Consider the following 10,616-nt stretch of genomic DNA (forward strand, 5'->3'; position numbering starts at 1 on the left):
TTTTGTACTTAGAAAATTTTTCGCTCTTGCACTTCCAGAGTGCTTTGCGGTAGCTCCTAGGTTCGCTGTCCGAGCATGTGAACACTTTTTGGGGGGGAACACATCGCTAGAGACACCAGCCGCCTGGTTCTCGGGGCCAAAACTTGTGTTCCCCACACTCGTTCTGACTATATTTTGCGATTTGGGGGTAAAGGTAATGAGTACAGTGACTAGGGGGACCAACTCATCGTACTCTGGCGCACCAACAGACCAAAGCTGGTACTGCACTTACCCCTGGTACCCCAACGCCTGGTACCTGACGGGCGAGAGGCTGATTTTTCGCTATTTGCGGCCGACCGAGGGAACCAGACAAAGCGGACACTTTACGGCGCAAGAGCCGTTGGCACTTAGAAATTTTTCGACAAAGTTGGCGCGAGCTCCAGAAGGAGAGGCTGATTTTTCGCTATTTGTGGCCGACCGAGGGAACCAGGCAAAGCGGACACTTTACGGCGCAAGAGCCGTTGGCACTTAGAAATTTTTTGACAAAGTTGGCGCGAGCTCCAGAAGGAGAGGCTGATTTTTCGCTATTTGTGGCCGACCGAGGGAACCAGGCAAAGCGGACACTTTACGGCGCAAGAGCCGTTGGCACTTAGAAATTTTTTGACAAAGTTGGCGCGAGCTCCAGAAGGAGAGGCTGATTTTTCGCTATTTGTGGCCGACCGAGGGAACCAGGCAAAGCGGACACTTTACGGCGCAAGAGCCGTTGGCACTTAGAAAATATTCGCCAAAGTTGGCACGAGCTCCAGAAGGAGAGGCTGATTTTTCGCTATTTGTGGCCGACCGAGGGAACCAGACAAAGCGGACACATTACGGCGCAAGAGCCGTTGGCACTTAGAAAATATTCGCCAAAGTTGGCACGAGCTCCAGAAGGAGAGGCTGATTTTTCGCTATTTGTGGCCGACCGAGGGAACCAGACAAAGCGGACACATTACGGCGCAAGAGCCGTTGGCACTTAGAAAATATTCGCCAAAGTTGGCACGAGCTCCAGAAGGAGAGGCTGATTTTTCGCTATTTGTGGCCGACCGAGGGAACCAGACAAAGCGGACACTTTACGGCGCAAGAGCCGTTGGCACTTGCGCGAGCTCCAGAAGGAGAGGCTGATTTTTCGCTATTTGTGGCCGACCGAGGGAACCAGACAAAGCGGACACTTTACGGCGCAAGAGCCGTTGGCACTTAGAAAATATTCGCCAAAGTTGGCACGAGCTCCAGAAGGAGAGGCTGATTTTTCGCCGTTTGTGGCCGACCGAGGGAACCAGACAAAGCGGACACTTTACGGCGCAAGAGCCGTTGGCACTTAGGCGAGCTCCAGAAGGAGAGGCTGGTTTTTCGCTATTTGTGGCCGACCGAGGGAACCAGGCAAAGCGGACACATTACGGCGCAAGAGCCGTTGGCACTTAGGCGAGCTCCAGAAGGAGAGGCTGATTTTTCGCCGTTTGTGGCCGACCGAGGGAACCAGGCAAAGCGGACACATTACGGCGCAAGAGCCGTTGGCACTTAGGCGAGCTCCAGAAGGAGAGGCTGGTTTTTCGCTATTTGTGGCCGACCGAGGGAACCAGGCAAAGCGGACACATTACGGCGCAAGAGCCGTTGGCACTTAGGCGAGCTCCAGAAGGAGAGGCTGATTTTTCGCCGTTTGTGGCCGACCGAGGGAACCAGGCAAAGCGGACACATTACGGCGCAAGAGCCGTTGGCACTTAGGCGAGCTCCAGAAGGAGAGGCTGGTTTTTCGCTATTTGTGGCCGACCGAGGGAACCAGGCAAAGCGGACACATTACGGCGCAAGAGCCGTTGGCACTTAGGCGAGCTCCAGAAGGAGAGGCTGATTTTTCGCCGTTTGTGGCCGACCGAGGGAACCAGGCAAAGCGGACACATTACGGCGCAAGAGCCGTTGGCACTTAGGCGAGCTCCAGAAGGAGAGGCTGGTTTTTCGCTATTTGTGGCCGACCGAGGGAACCAGGCAAAGCGGACACATTACGGCGCAAGAGCCGTTGGCACTTAGGCGAGCTCCAGAAGGAGAGGCTGATTTTTCGCCGTTTGTGGCCGACCGAGGGAACCAGGCAAAGCGGACACATTACGGCGCAAGAGCCGTTGGCACTTAGGCGAGCTCCAGAAGGAGAGGCTGGTTTTTCGCTATTTGTGGCCGACCGAGGGAACCAGGCAAAGCGGACACATTACGGCGCAAGAGCCGTTGGCACTTAGGCGAGCTCCAGAAGGAGAGGCTGATTTTTCGCCGTTTGTGGCCGACCGAGGGAACCAGGCAAAGCGGACACATTACGGCGCAAGAGCCGTTGGCACTTAGGCGAGCTCCAGAAGGAGAGGCTGGTTTTTCGCTATTTGTGGCCGACCGAGGGAACCAGGCAAAGCGGACACATTACGGCGCAAGAGCCGTTGGCACTTAGGCGAGCTCCAGAAGGAGAGGCTGATTTTTCGCCGTTTGTGGCCGACCGAGGGAACCAGGCAAAGCGGACACATTACGGCGCAAGAGCCGTTGGCACTTAGGCGAGCTCCAGAAGGAGAGGCTGGTTTTTCGCTATTTGTGGCCGACCGAGGGAACCAGGCAAAGCGGACACATTACGGCGCAAGAGCCGTTGGCACTTAGGCGAGCTCCAGAAGGAGAGGCTGGTTTTTCGCTATTTGTGGCCGACCGAGGGAACCAGGCAAAGCGGACACATTACGGCGCAAGAGCCGTTGGCACTTAGAAAATATTCGCCAAAGTTGGCACGAGCTCCAGAAGGAGAGGCTGATTTTTCGCTATTTGTGGCCGACCGAGGGAACCAGGCAAAGCGGACACATTACGGCGCAAGAGCCGTTGGCACTTAGGCGAGCTCCAGAAGGAGAGGCTGGTTTTTCGCCGTTTGTGGCCGACCGAGGGAACCAGGCAAAGCGGACACATTACGGCGCAAGAGCCGTTGGCACTTAGGCGAGCTCCAGAAGGAGAGGCTGGTTTTTCGCTATTTGTGGCCGACCGAGGGAACCAGGCAAAGCGGACACATTACGGCGCAAGAGCCGTTGGCACTTAGAAAATATTCGCCAAAGTTGGCACGAGCTCCAGAAGGAGAGGCTGATTTTTCGCTATTTGTGGCCGACCGAGGGAACCAGGCAAAGCGGACACTTTACGGCGCAAGAGCCGTTGGCACTTAGAAAATATTCGCCAAAGTTGGCACGAGCTCCAGAAGGAGAGGCTGATTTTTCGCCGTTTGTGGCCGACCGAGGGAACCAGACAAAGCGGACACATTACGGCGCAAGAGCCGTTGGCACTTAGGCGAGCTCCAGAAGGAGAGGCTGATTTTTCGCTATTTGTGGCCGACCGAGGGAACCAGGCAAAGCGGACACATTACGGCGCAAGAGCCGTTGGCACTTAGGCGAGCTCCAGAAGGAGAGGCTGGTTTTTCGCTATTTGTGGCCGACCGAGGGAACCAGGCAAAGCGGACACATTACGGCGCAAGAGCCGTTGGCACTTAGAAAATATTCGCCAAAGTTGGCACGAGCTCCAGAAGGAGAGGCTGATTTTTCGCTATTTGTGGCCGACCGAGGGAACCAGGCAAAGCGGACACATTACGGCGCAAGAGCCGTTGGCACTTAGGCGAGCTCCAGAAGGAGAGGCTGATTTTTCGCCGTTTGTGGCCGACCGAGGGAACCAGGCAAAGCGGACACATTACGGCGCAAGAGCCGTTGGCACTTAGGCGAGCTCCAGAAGGAGAGGCTGGTTTTTCGCTATTTGTGGCCGACCGAGGGAACCAGGCAAAGCGGACACATTACGGCGCAAGAGCCGTTGGCACTTAGGCGAGCTCCAGAAGGAGAGGCTGATTTTTCGCCGTTTGTGGCCGACCGAGGGAACCAGGCAAAGCGGACACATTACGGCGCAAGAGCCGTTGGCACTTAGGCGAGCTCCAGAAGGAGAGGCTGGTTTTTCGCTATTTGTGGCCGACCGAGGGAACCAGGCAAAGCGGACACATTACGGCGCAAGAGCCGTTGGCACTTAGGCGAGCTCCAGAAGGAGAGGCTGATTTTTCGCCGTTTGTGGCCGACCGAGGGAACCAGGCAAAGCGGACACATTACGGCGCAAGAGCCGTTGGCACTTAGGCGAGCTCCAGAAGGAGAGGCTGGTTTTTCGCTATTTGTGGCCGACCGAGGGAACCAGGCAAAGCGGACACATTACGGCGCAAGAGCCGTTGGCACTTAGGCGAGCTCCAGAAGGAGAGGCTGATTTTTCGCCGTTTGTGGCCGACCGAGGGAACCAGGCAAAGCGGACACATTACGGCGCAAGAGCCGTTGGCACTTAGGCGAGCTCCAGAAGGAGAGGCTGGTTTTTCGCTATTTGTGGCCGACCGAGGGAACCAGGCAAAGCGGACACATTACGGCGCAAGAGCCGTTGGCACTTAGGCGAGCTCCAGAAGGAGAGGCTGATTTTTCGCCGTTTGTGGCCGACCGAGGGAACCAGGCAAAGCGGACACATTACGGCGCAAGAGCCGTTGGCACTTAGGCGAGCTCCAGAAGGAGAGGCTGGTTTTTCGCTATTTGTGGCCGACCGAGGGAACCAGGCAAAGCGGACACATTACGGCGCAAGAGCCGTTGGCACTTAGGCGAGCTCCAGAAGGAGAGGCTGATTTTTCGCCGTTTGTGGCCGACCGAGGGAACCAGGCAAAGCGGACACATTACGGCGCAAGAGCCGTTGGCACTTAGGCGAGCTCCAGAAGGAGAGGCTGGTTTTTCGCTATTTGTGGCCGACCGAGGGAACCAGGCAAAGCGGACACATTACGGCGCAAGAGCCGTTGGCACTTAGGCGAGCTCCAGAAGGAGAGGCTGATTTTTCGCCGTTTGTGGCCGACCGAGGGAACCAGGCAAAGCGGACACATTACGGCGCAAGAGCCGTTGGCACTTAGGCGAGCTCCAGAAGGAGAGGCTGGTTTTTCGCTATTTGTGGCCGACCGAGGGAACCAGGCAAAGCGGACACATTACGGCGCAAGAGCCGTTGGCACTTAGAAAATATTCGCCAAAGTTGGCACGAGCTCCAGAAGGAGAGGCTGATTTTTCGCTATTTGTGGCCGACCGAGGGAACCAGGCAAAGCGGACACTTTACGGCGCAAGAGCCGTTGGCACTTAGAAAATATTCGCCAAAGTTGGCACGAGCTCCAGAAGGAGAGGCTGATTTTTCGCCGTTTGTGGCCGACCGAGGGAACCAGACAAAGCGGACACATTACGGCGCAAGAGCCGTTGGCACTTAGGCGAGCTCCAGAAGGAGAGGCTGATTTTTCGCTATTTGTGGCCGACCGAGGGAACCAGGCAAAGCGGACACTTTACGGCGCAAGAGCCGTTGGCACTTAGAAAATATTCTGAAATTCTCACCGACCTCCGTGGTGGAGAGGCCGAATTTTCGACATTCGTGGCCGACCGGGGAACCGTCGCCACTCGGACAACTTGTGCGGCAGCCCTCGGTGATTTTAGGACCGCTTTTTCACCCTCGCTGTCCGACCGGAGAACCGTCGTAGCTCGGACAGTTCGTGTGCCAGCATCCGCTGGCACTTAGAAAATTTTAAAAAAGAAAAAAATAGTCTTCTGCATATACGTTCTGACTATATTTTGCGATTAGGGGGTAAAGGTAATGAGTACAGTGACTAGGGGGACCAACTCATCGTACTCTGGCGCACCAACACGCCAAGGTTGGTACTGCACTTAGGCTGATTTTTGCGCTATTCGCGGCCGACCGGGGAACCAGCGCGGAGCGGACACATTACGGCGAATGAGCCGTTGGCACTTAGAAAATTTTTGAGCTTTTTTCGAACTTCCGTGAGGCTGATTTTGCGCTATTCGCGGCCGACCGGGGAACCAGCGCGGAGCGGACACATTACGGCGAATGAGCCGTTGGCACTTAGAAAATTTTTGAGCTTTTTTCGAACTTCCGTGAGGCTGATTTTGCGCTATTCGCGGCCGACCGGGGAACCAGCGCGGAGCGGACACATTACGGCGAATGAGCCGTTGGCACTTAGAAAATTTTTGAGCTTTTTTCGAACTTCCGTGAGGCTGATTTTGCGCTATTCGCGGCCGACCGGGGAACCAGCGCGGAGCGGACACATTACGGCGAATGAGCCGTTGGCACTTAGAAAATTTTTGAGCTTTTTTCGGACTTCCGTGTGGAGCTTTGGGGCCGTTCCGCCTAACTTTTTATGCCCGATTAGGCTTCCAGGGAGGCGGCTAAGCATTATTGACCAATCATGGAGCTTTTTTGGGACTTCCGTGTGGAGCTTTGGGGCCGTTCCGCCTAACTTTTTATGCCCGATTAGGCTTCCAGGGAGGCGGCTAAGCATTATTGACCAATCATGGAGCTTTTTTGGGACTTCCGTGTGGAGCTTTGGAGCCGTTCCGCCTAACTTTTTATGCCCGATTAGGCTTCCAGGGAGGCGGCTAAGCATTATTGACCAATCATGGAGCTTTTTTGGGACTTCCGTGTGGAGCTTTGGGGCCGTTCCGCCTAGCTTTTTATGCCCGATTAGGCTTCCAGGGAGGCGGCTAAGCATTATTGACCAATCATGGAGCTTTTTTGGGACTTCCGTGTGGAGCTTTGGGGCCGTTCCGCCTAACTTTTTATGCCCGATTAGGCTTCCAGGGAGGCGGCTAAGCATTATTGACCAATCATGGAGCTTTTTTGGGACTTCCGTGTGGAGCTTTGGGGCCGTTCCGCCTAGCTTTTTATGCCCGATTAGGCTTCCAGGGAGGCGGCTAAGCATTATTGACCAATCATGGAGCTTTTTTGGGACTTCCGTGTGGAGCTTTGGGGCCGTTCCGCCTAGCTTTTTATGCCCGATTAGGCTTCCAGGGAGGCGGCTAAGCATTATTGACCAATCATGGAGCTTTTTTGGGACTTCCGTGTGGAGCTTTGGGGCCGTTCCGCCTAGCTTTTTATGCCCGATTAGGCTTCCAGGGAGGCGGCTAAGCATTATTGACCAATCATGGAGCTTTTTTGGGACTTCCGTGTGGAGCTTTGGGGCCGTTCCGCCTAGCTTTTTATGCCCGATTAGGCTTCCAGGGAGGCGGCTAAGCATTATTGACCAATCATGGAGCTTTTTTGGGACTTCCGTGTGGAGCTTTGGGGCCGTTCCGCCTAGCTTTTTATGCCCGATTAGGCTTCCAGGGAGGCGGCTAAGCATTATTGACCAATCATGGAGCTTTTTTGGGACTTCCGTGTGGAGCTTTGGGGCCGTTCCGCCTAGCTTTTTATGCCCGATTAGGCTTCCAGGGAGGCGGCTAAGCATTATTGACCAATCATGGAGCTTTTTTGGGACTTCCAGCCGGTGCTTTGGGGGCCTTCCCCCTCACTTTCTACGCCCGATTGGGCTTCCAGGGACGCGGCTAAGCATTTTTAACAGAAATGGAGCTTTTTGCGGAGCTCCAGCCGGTGCCACCGGCAGGCCGTGCACGCGGACGAGATGACCGAAAGAAGCTCCAGGAGAGCGGATGGACGCTTTTTAAGCACCGAGGCGGAGATCGCGGAGCTTTAATAGACTTCCAGCGGGCCCAAAGCGGCCAGGCAGACGGCGCAGCGCGACCTGGTACCTCGCACGGGACGCATCGCCCCCCCCGCGCACAGTTCCAGGGGGCCGGGATGACGTTTCAAAGCTGCCGCTGCAGCTGCGGCGGGGAGTGGCCTCCCTCCGGTGGACACGACGAGTAAATGACACCGGCCGCTGACGCAAACCCACGCCGGACAGGAGAGCTCAAAAGCCGGGTAACATTTCAAGGAAGACCCCCCCTGCGCAGACCTCCACTAGGCCGGGATGACTGTTCAGCTGTGGCGGGGAGTGGCCTCCCTCCGGTCGGCACGACGAGTAAATGACACCGGCCGCTGACGCAAACCCACGCCGGACAGGAGAGCTCAAAAGCCGGGTAACATTTCAAGGAAGACCCCCCCTGCGCAGACCTCCACTAGGCCGGGATGACTGTTCAGCTGTGGCGGGGAGTGGCCTCCCTCCGGTCGGCACGACGAGTAAATGACACCGGCCGCTGACGCAAACCCACGCCGGACAGGAGAGCTCAAAAGCCGGGTAACATTTCAAGGAAGACCCCCCCTGCGCAGACCTCCACTAGGCCGGGATGACTGTTCAGCTGTGGCGGGGAGTGGCCTCCCTCCGGTCGGCACGACGAGTAAATGACACCGGCCGCTGACGCAAACCCACGCCGGACAGGAGAGCTCAAAAGCCGGGTAACATTTCAAGGAAGACCCCCCCTGCGCAGACCTCCACTAGGCCGGGATGACTGTTCAGCTGTGGCGGGGAGTGGCCTCCCTCCGGTCGGCACGACGAGTAAATGACACCGGCCGCTGACGCAAACCCACGCCGGACAGGAGAGCTCAAAAGCCGGGTAACATTTCAAGGAAGACCCCCCCTGCGCAGACCTCCACTAGGCCGGGATGACTGTTCAGCTGTGGCGGGGAGTGGCCTCCCTCCGGTCGGCACGACGAGTAAATGACACCGGCCGCTGACGCAAACCCACGCCGGACAGGAGAGCTCAAAAGCCGGGTAACATTTCAAGGAAGACCCCCCCTGCGCAGACCTCCACTAGGCCGGGATGACTGTTCAGCTGTGGCGGGGAGTGGCCTCCCTCCGGTCGGCACGACGAGTAAATGACACCGGCCGCTGACGCAAACCCACGCCGGACAGGAGAGCTCAAAAGCCGGGTAACATTTCAAGGAAGACCCCCCCTGCGCAGACCTCCACTAGGCCGGGATGACTGTTCAGCTGTGGCGGGGAGTGGCCTCCCTCCGGTCGGCACGACGAGTAAATGACACCGGCCGCTGACGCAAACCCACGCCGGACAGGAGAGCTCAAAAGCCGGGTAACATTTCAAGGAAGACCCCCCCTGCGCAGACCTCCACTAGGCCGGGATGACTGTTCAGCTGTGGCGGGGAGTGGCCTCCCTCCGGTCGGCACGACGAGTAAATGACACCGGCCGCTGACGCAAACCCACGCCGGACAGGAGAGCTCAAAAGCCGGGTAACATTTCAAGGAAGACCCCCCCTGCGCAGACCTCCACTAGGCCGGGATGACTGTTCAGCTGTGGCGGGGAGTGGCCTCCCTCCGGTCGGCACGACGAGTAAATGACACCGGCCGCTGACGCAAACCCACGCCGGACAGGAGAGCTCAAAAGCCGGGTAACATTTCAAGGAAGACCCCCCCTGCGCAGACCTCCACTAGGCCGGGATGACTGTTCAGCTGCGGCGGGGAGTGGCCTCCCTCCGGTCGGCACGACGAGTAAATGACACCGGCCGCTGACGCAAACCCACGCCGGACAGGAGAGCTCAAAAGCCGGGTAACATTTCAAGGAAGACCCCCCCTGCGCAGACCTCCACTAGGCCGGGATGACTGTTCAGCTGTGGCGGGGAGTGGCCTCCCTCCGGTCGGCACGACGAGTAAATGACACCGGCCGCTGACGCAAACCCACGCCGGACAGGAGAGCTCAAAAGCCGGGTAACATTTCAAGGAAGACCCCCCCTGCGCAGACCTCCACTAGGCCGGGATGACTGTTCAGCTGTGGCGGGGAGTGGCCTCCCTCCGGTCGGCACGACGAGTAAATGACACCGGCCGCTGACGCAAACCCACGCCGGACAGGAGAGCTCAAAAGCCGGGTAACATTTCAAGGAAGACCCCCCCTGCGCAGACCTCCACTAGGCCGGGATGACTGTTCAGCTGCGGCGGGGAGTGGCCTCCCTCCGGTCGGCACGACGAGTAAATGACACCGGCCGCTGACGCAAACCCACGCCGGACAGGAGAGCTCAAAAGCCGGGTAACATTTCAAGGAAGACCCCCCCTGCGCAGACCTCCACTAGGCCGGGATGACTGTTCAGCTGTGGCGGGGAGTGGCCTCCCTCCGGTCGGCACGACGAGTAAATGACACCGGCCGCTGACGCAAACCCACGCCGGACAGGAGAGCTCAAAAGCCGGGTAACATTTCAAGGAAGACCCCCCCTGCGCAGACCTCCACTAGGCCGGGATGACTGTTCAGCTGTGGCGGGGAGTGGCCTCCCTCCGGTCGGCACGACGAGTAAATGACACCGGCCGCTGACGCAAACCCACGCCGGACAGGAGAGCTCAAAAGCCGGGTAACATTTCAAGGAAGACCCCCCCTGCGCAGACCTCCACTAGGCCGGGATGACTGTTCAGCTGTGGCGGGGAGTGGCCTCCCTCCGGTCGGCACGACGAGTAAATGACACCGGCCGCTGACGCAAACCCACGCCGGACAGGAGAGCTCAAAAGCCGGGTAACATTTCAAGGAAGACCCCCCCTGCGCAGACCTCCACTAGGCCGGGATGACTGTTCAGCTGTGGCGGGGAGTGGCCTCCCTCCGGTCGGCACGACGAGTAAATGACACCGGCCGCTGACGCAAACCCACGCCGGACAGGAGAGCTCAAAAGCCGGGTAACATTTCAAGGAAGACCCCCCCTGCGCAGACCTCCACTAGGCCGGGATGACTGTTCAGCTGCGGCGGGGAGTGGCCTCCCTCCGGTCGGCACGACGAGTAAATGACACCGGCCGCTGACGCAAACCCACGCCGGACAGGAGAGCTCAAAAGCCGGGTAACATTTCA

Source organism: Syngnathus typhle, linkage group LG15 (genome assembly GCF_033458585.1).
Source record: "Syngnathus typhle isolate RoL2023-S1 ecotype Sweden linkage group LG15, RoL_Styp_1.0, whole genome shotgun sequence".
NCBI lineage: Eukaryota > Metazoa > Chordata > Actinopteri > Syngnathiformes > Syngnathidae > Syngnathus > Syngnathus typhle.